General features: G+C 46.6%; 5 non-coding genes and 1 pseudogene across 5 annotated transcripts; all 6 read right to left on the bottom strand.

Annotated features, from left to right (window-relative positions):
• Positions 1–3,999: 3,999 nt before the first annotated feature.
• On the bottom strand, positions 4,000–4,174 carry LOC130336345 (U2 spliceosomal RNA; annotated as a pseudogene).
• A 2,088-nt stretch (positions 4,175–6,262) lies between these two features.
• Positions 6,263–6,453, bottom strand: LOC130336368 (U2 spliceosomal RNA). Its single transcript, XR_008877806.1, has one exon. It is a non-coding gene; the product is annotated as a U2 spliceosomal RNA (small nuclear RNA).
• A 2,092-nt stretch (positions 6,454–8,545) lies between these two features.
• Positions 8,546–8,736, bottom strand: LOC130336367 (U2 spliceosomal RNA). Its single transcript, XR_008877805.1, has one exon. It is a non-coding gene; the product is annotated as a U2 spliceosomal RNA (small nuclear RNA).
• Positions 8,737–10,822: 2,086 nt separating this feature from the next.
• Positions 10,823–11,013, bottom strand: LOC130336366 (U2 spliceosomal RNA). Its single transcript, XR_008877804.1, has one exon. It is a non-coding gene; the product is annotated as a U2 spliceosomal RNA (small nuclear RNA).
• A 2,087-nt stretch (positions 11,014–13,100) lies between these two features.
• On the bottom strand, positions 13,101–13,291 carry LOC130336365 (U2 spliceosomal RNA). Its single transcript, XR_008877803.1, has one exon. It is a non-coding gene; the product is annotated as a U2 spliceosomal RNA (small nuclear RNA).
• A 2,080-nt stretch (positions 13,292–15,371) lies between these two features.
• Positions 15,372–15,562, bottom strand: LOC130336364 (U2 spliceosomal RNA). Its single transcript, XR_008877802.1, has one exon. It is a non-coding gene; the product is annotated as a U2 spliceosomal RNA (small nuclear RNA).
• Positions 15,563–15,848: the final 286 nt, after the last annotated feature.

Below are 15,848 nucleotides of genomic sequence, written 5' to 3'. Positions count from 1 at the left end.
GTCCGGGCACAGTATGGTGACATCATCCATGTACCCCAACACCTTTAGATGGGTCCCTCCTCCACCAGGTATCGGTACGCCTCTTACTACCCGGTCTTTTCTGAGGAGGGCCATCAGTGGTTCGATTGCGCAAATAAAAAGGAGTGGGGACAGGGGGCAGCCCTGTTTGACACCTGATAAAAGAGGAACACCGCTGGTTAAAAAGCCATTAACAGAGACTTGACTAAAACAGGATCGGTATAAAAGCATGATTCGGCTTAAAATCGTTTCAGGCACTGCCATCTTTTTAAGAACTAAAAACAGGTATTCATGGGAGACCCTATCAAAGGCTTTTTCAAAGTCTAAGGATAAAATTGCTACAGTTTGATTTCTATCCTTAAAATACCATAAAACATCTCTTAAAATATTTAGGGATTCAGCTATAGACCTTCCAGGTACCCCACAAACCTGATTTGGGTGAATTAATTTATGAATAAAAGGTTTAAAACGGACAGCTAATAACTTGGCTAAAACTTTATAATCGACATTTAAAAGTGTGATGGGGCGCCAATTTTTTAGCATATCCTTTTCACCCTTTTTAAAAAGTAATGATACAATCCCCCTCCTCCAGGAAGGGGGAAGTTCATTAACAATAAAAGTTTCTTTATACAATAAAACCATATCATCCTTTAAAATATCCCAAAAAGCTAAATAAAATTCGATGGGTAAACCATCTTCCCCAGGGGCCTTCCCACTAGAAAAACTTTTAAAAACAAATAAAAGTTCATCTAAGTTAAGATCACGGGATAAAACCTCCTGGTCTAAAACATCTAGCTTAAAATCAAGGGAATTAAGAACATGTTCTAAAAAGGATGGATTAAGATCTTTCTTATTAAAAAGAAGCTGGTAGAAGTTAAAAACTGCATCTAACATGCCTTTTGGAGTGGATTCACCCTCAAGGTTTTGGATGATATCCCTCCTATTCATCACTTTTTTAAAAAAGAAACGGGAACATTTCTCGCCCTCCTCCAGGTGCTGCACATGTGAGTTAAAAATGATTTGTTTCCCTTTCTTTTCTATGGCATGTTTTATTTCAGTTTTAAGGTTTAAAATATCATTTTCTACATCCATACCAGCTTCTTTCAATTTAAAAAGTACATTTAAACGCATGTTAAGAACATAAAACCACTGTTTTTCCATTTTTGCCTTCTTCTTACCTGCTTTGATAAAAAAAAATCTGATTTTAGATTTGGTGCCCTCCCACCAGTGCAGCATAGGCTCGTGGGGTTTTCTTTGTGATTGCCAGCATTGGTAGGTCCGCACAAACTCCTCTTTTATCTCAGGGTCCTCTAGGAGTGTGGTGTTTAATCTCCAGAGGCCCCTTTTTGCTTTTTGCTCCCCCTCTAGCTCCAGGACCACCAAGAGGAGCTTATGATCAGAGAAGATATTCTGCTCGAGCGTGCATTTCAGGGGTTTAAAAGCTCTAGAGGAAAAAATAAAATCGATTCTGGAGCTCACTCTTCCATTGGACCATGTGGCGCCCGGGTCCTCCGGCAAGAGATCCTTCCAGCAATCTTTCAAATTAAAATCATCAATAAAATTTTTAAGCAGGTAAGAAGTGCGGTCTTTACGATTAATATCCCCACCCTGCCGGTGTTCCCCATCACGTATGCAGTTAAAATCACCTCCCACCAGCAGGGGGGAAGACCCAACACAAAACAGTGGTAAAATTTCAAATAGTTCTGCCCGCTCCTGTTTATCAGGAGGGGCATACACATTTAAAACACGAATTAAAAGTCCATTAAAATATAGATGAATTAAAAGAGCTCTGCCAGGCACAATCTCAGTTACTGTATGAATAGAAAAGGACTGGCCTCGGCAGAGCAGCCCAACACCCACAGAACGACAGTCATTTGCACCGGACCATATGGATGGGCCCAGCTTCCAGTCTTCTTTTAAGTCTTTATAGTCCATTTTACTAGGGATTCCACATTCTTGTAGCAGGCAAAGGTCAAAGTCACATGTCTCTAGATAAGAAAATAAAGCAGCCCTGCGATCAGGGCTCTTTAAGGACCTCACATTGAGTGAGGCAATTTTTACAGGGATAGGCATAGTTTATGGAGAGTCCGTGCTTGGAGAATCAAAGTCAATAATAAGCTGCGTACCGTCATCCCCCGCCTGCGGGGTCATCAGCTCCTTGATGTTCTGAGGGTCGGAGCTTGAGATCGATGATGCCCCGACCCTGAGCTCGCTCTCGTCCGAACTACGGCACGCCGCTTTCCTTTGAATGTCTTCCTCTTCTTCTTCTCTTTGTCTTTTAAATGTCACACTGCTGTCCATATCCTCTGTGTTGCTCTCACTCGATGTAATCTCTGGCCCCCGGCTGATGGATCTGCGTCTTCTTTCATCTTTTGACGACTGGAACTGCTGCACAGGGGCCTGTGAGGCCTCTTTTCCGGAACCTTTGCCGCTACCTTGGGAAGTTTTCATCGCTTGTTCCCCAGCAAGCGTTGCTGAGGACTGTTGCTCCAACTTCCCCATCGATCGACGATGGCCAGTTTTACCCACCGGGTCCACTGCTGGCGGGGCAGCAAACCCTGGTTTGGCGCCACTTGTCTTCTTGGCCCTGTCCTGTTTAGGCGGAGTAACAGGACCGGGCTCAGACCTGGCCACCTGGCTCCCCTTCCGGCGGGCTTTCACCGGGGCCTCTTCGTCCGGAGCAGGGCGACCCTGGGCCAAGCCAGTACCTGGCTTATGCTGCAATTTTGGGTCCACCTCTGCCCCCACCGAGGCCCGTCGGCTGCCACCCGCCACAGGTGAGCCTCCTTCAGAAGTTTCGGCGGGCTCTTGAGCCAGGTAGGAAGTCGATCGACGTCTTTCAATTTCCCGGGCAGTAAACTCGATCACCCGCCCGGGCTTCGTGGAATCCCCATGGCCTCCCCCTAGCACTACCAACGGTGGGCCCCCCGATGGAGCACCAGAGGTCTTGGGCCTGGACCCATCAGTACCTGCCATCTGGGGTTTGGGCATCTTAAAAAAGGACGTCTTTTGTCCTGTCCCCTCTTTGGGTGGGCCCAGCCTTGACCCACCCATCGTAGTTTTTGCTTTATGGGGACAGGAATTAAAATCGTGATTTTCCTCTCCGCAGAGGTTGCACCTTATTGTATGGCTACATCTTGAGGCTATGTGACCTTCTTGGCCACACCTATTGCAGCGAATCACACGCTCCGCGCCGCAGGTCTCCTGGGTGTGGCCAAACCTCAAGCAATTTCGGCAATACATAGGCATTTGAGGATAGAACAGGAAGCCCCGAACTCTCCCGATGGCAAAATTTGGGGGCGGATGGCAAAGACCCCCAATACCACCGGGATCCTTACGGAGCTTGACCCAGAACTTCCTCTTGCCGTTCCAGAACCGCACGGAGTTCAAGATTTTGTTTGCGAATCGCACCTCTTCGCAGTATCGCCGAAGAAAAGTGGCTATATCCTCCGTGGTCACATGAGGGCTGTGCATAGCCACCACCAACGGTATATGTTCCTCACCATAGAGGAACTGGAACGAAAGACCGTCGAGTCGATCGTCCCTCTGGTCCGCACCAGACAAGGTTGCATAGATGTTATCGCAACACGCCGTGGCCGTGAAGGTGACGGTATACAGGCCACGGCTTTCCTGGTCATTTAGACACAGGATGTCCTCCCTATTGAGGCGGAAGTAGTCAAGAAGAATCACCTCCGCAATGAAGCGGAGGTTCTTCAACTGACGATGGCTCTCCGACACCTCTATGCGGATGGTATTTCGCATCGACATTTCCCCAGAGGGGAAAGCCCAGGAGAACGGCATCTTCCACACCCAGGGACTAAGCCCCTTCCCCAATAGCAGCAGGGGCTCGGAATCCCGCTATAAAAGCGGAACCCTTACCCAAGGCAGAGGTCGGGGGTACCCTAGGTGCTTCCGAAGCTACAGGTAACGCTCAACGTACCGAAAATGCCTTCTGAGACACAAGGTCCCAGAGACAGGGGGATCGCAACCCGTTGTCTGAGGACTAAGCCCGCTCCCCAATAGCAGCAAGGGGGTGAAGTCCCTCCGTAAGGAGAGACAATCCCCCAAGGCCGAGAAGCGGGGTACCACAGACACCTTCCGACCAGACCAAATGCAGATACTACACTTGATCTTAGCCAAAAGGCCGAGAAGCGATAACCGTGAAAGGGGCGGGCCCAACAAGGTCCCCTTCATGGGCACTATCACTGCTTGCTGTCAGGGAGGCTGCCAGACAATTTTCCATGCACACTCTGGGCTGGGGGGCAGTCAACCACCAGTACACACAGCAGAACCTAAACCCATACCATTATTGCTAAGCAGCAAGACAGGGGCCCATTGCACTCCCACGGGGCCTTTTTAAATGCAATCCATAACCCGGATTTGCCAGGAACCCTTCTTACTCCTCCTACTTGCATGTGACACTGGGCTTAGGATCTGCATAGGAAACACACACACAAGCACACACCTACCTTTGTTGCCTGCAGATGCCTCCTTGGCTGTCCCCAAACGGTATCAAACCAACACCCACGGGAAGCTGTAAGCATAGAGGACATGCCTGCACCCCATTGGACTTACCTGTGTGGGTTAAATCCGGGTTATTTGACAACCTATGGCGGTGATGGTTCTGCTCAGGCAGAGCAGTGCTGATGCTCCTCATAAAGCTGTCGCTGCTGTGAAGGTTCTAGGTGACATCACAAATCCCTATGGTTACATACACAACAAAGCTGGGTTGTTGTTGTTTACACTCTGCAAGGCCTGTGGAAGTGAGTGACATCATAGCACTGTAGTTCTGAGGGTTCTAGATGGATGCAACAATCTCCTGTTGCTTCTATGAAGGCCATAATAGACGACATCACCAAACAGCTCCATAGTCACATACACAGCAAAGGAGAGATGTTGTTTACACCTAGTGATGTCAGTGGTATTGAGTGACATCACAGCACAGTGCTAAGGCTCCTGGGCCTGGACACAGCAGCGGCTGCAATATCTCAACGGAGAATACGTTTATATATATGTGTGTGTGTGCGCGTATATATATATATATATATATATATATATATATATATATATATATTTCTCCGCCGAAATCACTTTTAAACCCATTTCCACCTTTTTTTCCCTTCTCTTCCTCTTACTTTTTTTTCACGTTTTTTTACGTTTTTCTCCTTTTCGCCTCTTTTCTGGGCGTATTATTCTTCTTTTTCTTCTTTTTTTTCGTCTAATGCATACCCCATCAGTGCAGCAATGCTTATTCAATACCGCCAGCAGATGGAGACACTGGGGGATAATTTTCTAAGGATTTATACTGATTTTTCCTGTCTGAATTTGTCGCACAGAAAGTTGCAGGCCAAATATGTGTGACATTTCTGCGACTTTAGCTTCTAGAGCATTTTTACAACATTATACATAGGTGCTGAATACATAAAAAGCGACTGTTCAGCGACAGACAAGTCGCATCGGCTGAAAGTAGGCCAGAATGTCAGTCCATGTTGGAGCAGGTTTAGATACAGTCTAAAGTATAGATCTCAAAGTCTGTGCACAGAATTTAGCAAGGGCCTCGCACCTTCTGATGCATCAGGTAGGTGCACAATAGCATAGCCTAACCCTCTGTACTTTGGTCTATATTGATGCGGGACATAGACAGCCAGCTGATGACCAATCCATTAGTGCAATGGATGGCTGGAAGCATTTGTCTTTGCCTTTGCAATACCACAGAAGCAATGCATGGTCAATGTACAGCAATGACACACCTGTGTGAACAGCCAGGAGACCCCCCCCATGTTATGTTACATAGTTACATAGTTAGTACGGTCGAAAAAAGACATATGTCCATCAAGTTCAACCAGGGAATTAAGGGGTAGGGGTGTGGCGCGATATTGGGGAAGGGATGAGATTTTATATTTCTTCATAAGCATTAATCTTATTTTGTCAATTAGGAACATTCAGCACCCACCCGCTATCAAGGCAGCTGCCTATCATGTCATGCCCTACCTGCACAGGTGTGCTGGCTACTCAAATGATCCAATTAAGGAGGCCATTTAGTCAGCAGCAGCAGAAGTCCTGTGCCTGGACGCTCCAACAGCGGCCAGACACAAGCAGAAGCAGAAGCAGCAGAAGCAGCAGCAGCACCACCTTTTGTTTTTTGGCTGCAGCAGCAGCAGCAAGGCCCACAGGGCTGGCTAGCTGGCTAGCCAGCAAGCAGGTAGCAATGAAAGTAGGAATCTTTCTTTTTAACCCTGTAAGGGGGTGGTGCACTGTACCCGAAGATACTGCCATATCGGGTCAATGCATAGGGCGACGGAAGCAAGCTTCGAAATCGGCCCCCGTTCTCAAAAATCCATTTAATATATGGTCCCCAGATAGGGGACGTATCAGATATTAAACTGATAAGAACAGATACTACACTTGATCTTAGCCAAAAGGCCGAGAAGCGATAACCGTGAAAGGGGCGGGCCCAACAAGGTCCCCTTCATGGGCACTATCACTGCTTGCTGTCAGGGAGGCTGCCAGACAATTTTCCATGCACACTCTGGGCTGGGGGGCAGTCAACCACCAGTACACACAGCAGAACCTAAACCCATACCATTATTGCTAAGCAGCAAGACAGGGGCCCATTGCACTCCCACGGGGCCTTTTTAAATGCAATCCATAACCCGGATTTGCCAGGAACCCTTCTTACTCCTCCTACTTGCATGTGACACTGGGCTTAGGATCTGCATAGGAAACACACACACAAGCACACACCTACCTTTGTTGCCTGCAGATGCCTCCTTGGCTGTCCCCAAACGGTATCAAACCAACACCCACGGGAAGCTGTAAGCATAGAGGACATGCCTGCACCCCATTGGACTTACCTGTGTGGTGGGTTAAATCCGGGTTATTTGACAACCTATGGCGGTGATGGTTCTGCTCAGGCAGAGCAGTGCTGATGCTCCTCATAAAGCTGTCGCTGCTGTGAAGGTTCTAGGTGACATCACAAATCCCTATGGTTACATACACAACAAAGCTGGGTTGTTGTTGTTTACACTCTGCAAGGCCTGTGGAAGTGAGTGACATCATAGCACTGTAGTTCTGAGGGTTCTAGATGGATGCAACAATCTCCTGTTGCTTCTATGAAGGCCATAATAGACGACATCACCAAACAGCTCCATAGTCACATACACAGCAAAGGAGAGATGTTGTTTACACCTAGTGATGTCAGTGGTATTGAGTGACATCACAGCACAGTGCTAAGGCTCCTGGGCCTGGACACAGCAGCGGCTGCAATATCTCAACGGAGAATACGTTTATATATATGTGTGTGTGTGCGCGTATATATATATATATATATATATATATATATATATATATATATATATTCTCCGCCGAAATCACTTTTAAACCCATTTCCACCTTTTTTTCCCTTCTCTTCCTCTTACTTTTTTTTCACGTTTTTTTACGTTTTTCTCCTTTTCGCCTCTTTTCTGGGCGTATTATTCTTCTTTTTCTTCTTTTTTTTCGTCTAATGCATACCCCATCAGTGCAGCAATGCTTATTCAATACCGCCAGCAGATGGAGACACTGGGGGATAATTTTCTAAGGATTTATACTGATTTTTCCTGTCTGAATTTGTCGCACAGAAAGTTGCAGGCCAAATATGTGTGACATTTCTGCGACTTTAGCTTCTAGAGCATTTTTACAACATTATACATAGGTGCTGAATACATAAAAAGCGACTGTTCAGCGACAGACAAGTCGCATCGGCTGAAAGTAGGCCAGAATGTCAGTCCATGTTGGAGCAGGTTTAGATACAGTCTAAAGTATAGATCTCAAAGTCTGTGCACAGAATTTAGCAAGGGCCTCGCACCTTCTGATGCATCAGGTAGGTGCACAATAGCATAGCCTAACCCTCTGTACTTTGGTCTATATTGATGCGGGACATAGACAGCCAGCTGATGACCAATCCATTAGTGCAATGGATGGCTGGAAGCATTTGTCTTTGCCTTTGCAATACCACAGAAGCAATGCATGGTCAATGTACAGCAATGACACACCTGTGTGAACAGCCAGGAGACCCCCCCCATGTTATGTTACATAGTTACATAGTTAGTACGGTCGAAAAAAGACATATGTCCATCAAGTTCAACCAGGGAATTAAGGGGTAGGGGTGTGGCGCGATATTGGGGAAGGGATGAGATTTTATATTTCTTCATAAGCATTAATCTTATTTTGTCAATTAGGAACATTCAGCACCCACCCGCTATCAAGGCAGCTGCCTATCATGTCATGCCCTACCTGCACAGGTGTGCTGGCTACTCAAATGATCCAATTAAGGAGGCCATTTAGTCAGCAGCAGCAGAAGTCCTGTGCCTGGACGCTCCAACAGCGGCCAGACACAAGCAGAAGCAGAAGCAGCAGAAGCAGCAGCAGCACCACCTTTTGTTTTTTGGCTGCAGCAGCAGCAGCAAGGCCCACAGGGCTGGCTAGCTGGCTAGCCAGCAAGCAGGTAGCAATGAAAGTAGGAATCTTTCTTTTTAACCCTGTAAGGGGGTGGTGCACTGTACCCGAAGATACTGCCATATCGGGTCAATGCATAGGGCGACGGAAGCAAGCTTCGAAATCGGCCCCCGTTCTCAAAAATCCATTTAATATATGGTCCCCAGATAGGGGACGTATCAGATATTAAACTGATAAGAACAGATACTACACTTGATCTTAGCCAAAAGGCCGAGAAGCGATAACCGTGAAAGGGGCGGGCCCAACAAGGTCCCCTTCATGGGCACTATCACTGCTTGCTGTCAGGGAGGCTGCCAGACAATTTTCCATGCACACTCTGGGCTGGGGGGCAGTCAACCACCAGTACACACAGCAGAACCTAAACCCATACCATTATTGCTAAGCAGCAAGACAGGGGCCCATTGCACTCCCACGGGGCCTTTTTAAATGCAATCCATAACCCGGATTTGCCAGGAACCCTTCTTACTCCTCCTACTTGCATGTGACACTGGGCTTAGGATCTGCATAGGAAACACACACACAAGCACACACCTACCTTTGTTGCCTGCAGATGCCTCCTTGGCTGTCCCCAAACGGTATCAAACCAACACCCACGGGAAGCTGTAAGCATAGAGGACATGCCTGCACCCCATTGGACTTACCTGTGTGGGTTAAATCCGGGTTATTTGACAACCTATGGCGGTGATGGTTCTGCTCAGGCAGAGCAGTGCTGATGCTCCTCATAAAGCTGTCGCTGCTGTGAAGGTTCTAGGTGACATCACAAATCCCTATGGTTACATACACAACAAAGCTGGGTTGTTGTTGTTTACACTCTGCAAGGCCTGTGGAAGTGAGTGACATCATAGCACTGTAGTTCTGAGGGTTCTAGATGGATGCAACAATCTCCTGTTGCTTCTATGAAGGCCATAATAGACGACATCACCAAACAGCTCCATAGTCACATACACAGCAAAGGAGAGATGTTGTTTACACCTAGTGATGTCAGTGGTATTGAGTGACATCACAGCACAGTGCTAAGGCTCCTGGGCCTGGACACAGCAGCGGCTGCAATATCTCAACGGAGAATACGTTTATATATATGTGTGTGTGTGCGCGTATATATATATATATATATATATATATATATATATATATATATTTCTCCGCCGAAATCACTTTTAAACCCATTTCCACCTTTTTTTCCCTTCTCTTCCTCTTACTTTTTTTTCACGTTTTTTTACGTTTTTCTCCTTTTCGCCTCTTTTCTGGGCGTATTATTCTTCTTTTTCTTCTTTTTTTTCGTCTAATGCATACCCCATCAGTGCAGCAATGCTTATTCAATACCGCCAGCAGATGGAGACACTGGGGGATAATTTTCTAAGGATTTATACTGATTTTTCCTGTCTGAATTTGTCGCACAGAAAGTTGCAGGCCAAATATGTGTGACATTTCTGCGACTTTAGCTTCTAGAGCATTTTTACAACATTATACATAGGTGCTGAATACATAAAAAGCGACTGTTCAGCGACAGACAAGTCGCATCGGCTGAAAGTAGGCCAGAATGTCAGTCCATGTTGGAGCAGGTTTAGATACAGTCTAAAGTATAGATCTCAAAGTCTGTGCACAGAATTTAGCAAGGGCCTCGCACCTTCTGATGCATCAGGTAGGTGCACAATAGCATAGCCTAACCCTCTGTACTTTGGTCTATATTGATGCGGGACATAGACAGCCAGCTGATGACCAATCCATTAGTGCAATGGATGGCTGGAAGCATTTGTCTTTGCCTTTGCAATACCACAGAAGCAATGCATGGTCAATGTACAGCAATGACACACCTGTGTGAACAGCCAGGAGACCCCCCCCATGTTATGTTACATAGTTACATAGTTAGTACGGTCGAAAAAAGACATATGTCCATCAAGTTCAACCAGGGAATTAAGGGGTAGGGGTGTGGCGCGATATTGGGGAAGGGATGAGATTTTATATTTCTTCATAAGCATTAATCTTATTTTGTCAATTAGGAACATTCAGCACCCACCCGCTATCAAGGCAGCTGCCTATCATGTCATGCCCTACCTGCACAGGTGTGCTGGCTACTCAAATGATCCAATTAAGGAGGCCATTTAGTCAGCAGCAGCAGAAGTCCTGTGCCTGGACGCTCCAACAGCGGCCAGACACAAGCAGAAGCAGAAGCAGCAGAAGCAGCAGCAGCACCACCTTTTGTTTTTTGGCTGCAGCAGCAGCAGCAAGGCCCACAGGGCTGGCTAGCTGGCTAGCCAGCAAGCAGGTAGCAATGAAAGTAGGAATCTTTCTTTTTAACCCTGTAAGGGGGTGGTGCACTGTACCCGAAGATACTGCCATATCGGGTCAATGCATAGGGCGACGGAAGCAAGCTTCGAAATCGGCCCCCGTTCTCAAAAATCCATTTAATATATGGTCCCCAGATAGGGGACGTATCAGATATTAAACTGATAAGAACAGATACTACACTTGATCTTAGCCAAAAGGCCGAGAAGCGATAACCGTGAAAGGGGCGGGCCCAACAAGGTCCCCTTCATGGGCACTATCACTGCTTGCTGTCAGGGAGGCTGCCAGACAATTTTCCATGCACACTCTGGGCTGGGGGGCAGTCAACCACCAGTACACACAGCAGAACCTAAACCCATACCATTATTGCTAAGCAGCAAGACAGGGGCCCATTGCACTCCCTCGGGGCCTTTTTAAATGCAATCCATAACCCGGATTTGCCAGGAACCCTTCTTACTCCTCCTACTTGCATGTGACACTGGGCTTAGGATCTGCATAGGAAACACACACACAAGCACACACCTACCTTTGTTGCCTGCAGATGCCTCCTTGGCTGTCCCCAAACGGTATCAAACCAACACCCACGGGAAGCTGTAAGCATAGAGGACATGCCTGCACCCCATTGGACTTACCTGTGTGGGTTAAATCCGGGTTATTTGACAACCTATGGCGGTGATGGTTCTGCTCAGGCAGAGCAGTGCTGATGCTCCTCATAAAGCTGTCGCTGCTGTGAAGGTTCTAGGTGACATCACAAATCCCTATGGTTACATACACAACAAAGCTGGGTTGTTGTTGTTTACACTCTGCAAGGCCTGTGGAAGTGAGTGACATCATAGCACTGTAGTTCTGAGGGTTCTAGATGGATGCAACAATCTCCTGTTGCTTCTATGAAGGCCATAATAGACGACATCACCAAACAGCTCCATAGTCACATACACAGCAAAGGAGAGATGTTGTTTACACCTAGTGATGTCAGTGGTATTGAGTGACATCACAGCACAGTGCTAAGGCTCCTGGGCCTGGACACAGCAGCGGCTGCAATATCTCAACGGAGAATACGTTTATATATATGTGTGTGTGTGCGCGTATATATATATATATATATATATATATATATATATATATATATATTCTCCGCCGAAATCACTTTTAAACCCATTTCCACCTTTTTTTCCCTTCTCTTCCTCTTACTTTTTTTTCACGTTTTTTTACGTTTTTCTCCTTTTCGCCTCTTTTCTGGGCGTATTATTCTTCTTTTTCTTCTTTTTTTTCGTCTAATGCATACCCCATCAGTGCAGCAATGCTTATTCAATACCGCCAGCAGATGGAGACACTGGGGGATAATTTTCTAAGGATTTATACTGATTTTTCCTGTCTGAATTTGTCGCACAGAAAGTTGCAGGCCAAATATGTGTGACATTTCTGCGACTTTAGCTTCTAGAGCATTTTTACAACATTATACATAGGTGCTGAATACATAAAAAGCGACTGTTCAGCGACAGACAAGTCGCATCGGCTGAAAGTAGGCCAGAATGTCAGTCCATGTTGGAGCAGGTTTAGATACAGTCTAAAGTATAGATCTCAAAGTCTGTGCACAGAATTTAGCAAGGGCCTCGCACCTTCTGATGCATCAGGTAGGTGCACAATAGCATAGCCTAACCCTCTGTACTTTGGTCTATATTGATGCGGGACATAGACAGCCAGCTGATGACCAATCCATTAGTGCAATGGATGGCTGGAAGCATTTGTCTTTGCCTTTGCAATACCACAGAAGCAATGCATGGTCAATGTACAGCAATGACACACCTGTGTGAACAGCCAGGAGACCCCCCCCATGTTATGTTACATAGTTACATAGTTAGTACGGTCGAAAAAAGACATATGTCCATCAAGTTCAACCAGGGAATTAAGGGGTAGGGGTGTGGCGCGATATTGGGGAAGGGATGAGATTTTATATTTCTTCATAAGCATTAATCTTATTTTGTCAATTAGGAACATTCAGCACCCACCCGCTATCAAGGCAGCTGCCTATCATGTCATGCCCTACCTGCACAGGTGTGCTGGCTACTCAAATGATCCAATTAAGGAGGCCATTTAGTCAGCAGCAGCAGAAGTCCTGTGCCTGGACGCTCCAACAGCGGCCAGACACAAGCAGAAGCAGAAGCAGCAGAAGCAGCAGCAGCACCACCTTTTGTTTTTTGGCTGCAGCAGCAGCAGCAAGGCCCACAGGGCTGGCTAGCTGGCTAGCCAGCAAGCAGGTAGCAATGAAAGTAGGAATCTTTCTTTTTAACCCTGTAAGGGGGTGGTGCACTGTACCCGAAGATACTGCCATATCGGGTCAATGCATAGGGCGACGGAAGCAAGCTTCGAAATCGGCCCCCGTTCTCAAAAATCCATTTAATATATGGTCCCCAGATAGGGGACGTATCAGATATTAAACTGATAAGAACAGATACTACACTTGATCTTAGCCAAAAGGCCGAGAAGCGATAACCGTGAAAGGGGCGGGCCCAACAAGGTCCCCTTCATGGGCACTATCACTGCTTGCTGTCAGGGAGGCTGCCAGACAATTTTCCATGCACACTCTGGGCTGGGGGGCAGTCAACCACCAGTACACACAGCAGAACCTAAACCCATACCATTATTGCTAAGCAGCAAGACAGGGGCCCATTGCACTCCCACGGGGCCTTTTTAAATGCAATCCATAACCCGGATTTGCCAGGAACCCTTCTTACTCCTCCTACTTGCATGTGACACTGGGCTTAGGATCTGCATAGGAAACACACACACAAGCACACACCTACCTTTGTTGCCTGCAGATGCCTCCTTGGCTGTCCCCAAACGGTATCAAACCAACACCCACGGGAAGCTGTAAGCATAGAGGACATGCCTGCACCCCATTGGACTTACCTGTGTGGGTTAAATCCGGGTTATTTGACAACCTATGGCGGTGATGGTTCTGCTCAGGCAGAGCAGTGCTGATGCTCCTCATAAAGCTGTCGCTGCTGTGAAGGTTCTAGGTGACATCACAAATCCCTATGGTTACATACACAACAAAGCTGGGTTGTTGTTGTTTACACTCTGCAAGGCCTGTGGAAGTGAGTGACATCATAGCACTGTAGTTCTGAGGGTTCTAGATGGATGCAACAATCTCCTGTTGCTTCTATGAAGGCCATAATAGACGACATCACCAAACAGCTCCATAGTCACATACACAGCAAAGGAGAGATGTTGTTTACACCTAGTGATGTCAGTGGTATTGAGTGACATCACAGCACAGTGCTAAGGCTCCTGGGCCTGGACACAGCAGCGGCTGCAATATCTCAACGGAGAATACGTTTATATATATGTGTGTGTGTGCGCGTATATATATATATATATATATATATATATATATATATATATATATATTCTCCGCCGAAATCACTTTTAAACCCATTTCCACCTTTTTTTCCCTTCTCTTCCTCTTACTTTTTTTTCACGTTTTTTTACGTTTTTCTCCTTTTCGCCTCTTTTCTGGGCGTATTATTCTTCTTTTTCTTCTTTTTTTTCGTCTAATGCATACCCCATCAGTGCAGCAATGCTTATTCAATACCGCCAGCAGATGGAGACACTGGGGGATAATTTTCTAAGGATTTATACTGATTTTTCCTGTCTGAATTTGTCGCACAGAAAGTTGCAGGCCAAATATGTGTGACATTTCTGCGACTTTAGCTTCTAGAGCATTTTTACAACATTATACATAGGTGCTGAATACATAAAAAGCGACTGTTCAGCGACAGACAAGTCGCATCGGCTGAAAGTAGGCCAGAATGTCAGTCCATGTTGGAGCAGGTTTAGATACAGTCTAAAGTATAGATCTCAAAGTCTGTGCACAGAATTTAGCAAGGGCCTCGCACCTTCTGATGCATCAGGTAGGTGCACAATAGCATAGCCTAACCCTCTGTACTTTGGTCTATATTGATGCGGGACATAGACAGCCAGCTGATGACCAATCCATTAGTGCAATGGATGGCTGGAAGCATTTGTCTTTGCCTTTGCAATACCACAGAAGCAATGCATGGTCAATGTACAGCAATGACACACCTGTGTGAACAGCCAGGAGACCCCCCCCATGTTATGTTACATAGTTACATAGTTAGTACGGTCGAAAAAAGACATATGTCCATCAAGTTCAACCAGGGAATTAAGGGGTAGGGGTGTGGCGCGATATTGGGGAAGGGATGAGATTTTATATTTCTTCATAAGCATTAATCTTATTTTGTCAATTAGGAACATTCAGCACCCACCCGCTATCAAGGCAGCTGCCTATCATGTCATGCCCTACCTGCACAGGTGTGCTGGCTACTCAAATGATCCAATTAAGGAGGCCATTTAGTCAGCAGCAGCAGAAGTCCTGTGCCTGGACGCTCCAACAGCGGCCAGACACAAGCAGAAGCAGAAGCAGCAGCAGCACCACCTTTTGTTTTTTGGCTGCAGCAGCAGCAGCAAGGCCCACAGGGCTGGCTAGCTGGCTAGCCAGCAAGCAGGTAGCAATGAAAGTAGGAATCTTTCTTTTTAACCCTGTAAGGGGGTGGTGCACTGTACCCGAAGATACTGCCATATCGGGTCAATGCATAGGGCGACGGAAGCAAGCTTCGAAATCGGCCCCCGTTCTCAAAAATCCATTTAATATATGGTCCCCAGATAGGGGACGTATCAGATATTAAACTGATAAGAACAGATACTACACTTGATCTTAGCCAAAAGGCCGAGAAGCGATAACCGTGAAAGGGGCGGGCCCAACAAGGTCCCCTTCATGGGCACTATCACTGCTTGCTGTCAGGGAGGCTGCCAGACAATTTTCCATGCACACTCTGGGCTGGGGGGCAGTCAACCACCAGTACACACAGCAGAACCTAAACCCATACCATTATTGCTAAGCAGCAAGACAGGGGCCCATTGCACTCCCACGGGGCCTTTTTAAATGCAATCCATAACCCGGATTTGCCAGGAACCCTTCTTACTCCTCCTACTTGCATGTGACACTGGGCTTAGGATCTGCATAG

Source organism: Hyla sarda, unplaced genomic scaffold (genome assembly GCF_029499605.1).
Source record: "Hyla sarda isolate aHylSar1 unplaced genomic scaffold, aHylSar1.hap1 scaffold_478, whole genome shotgun sequence".
NCBI classification, from domain to species: Eukaryota; Metazoa; Chordata; class Amphibia; order Anura; family Hylidae; genus Hyla; species Hyla sarda.
The sequence above is the reverse complement of the archived record's forward strand: the minus strand, read 5'-3'. Positions and strand labels throughout refer to the sequence as shown.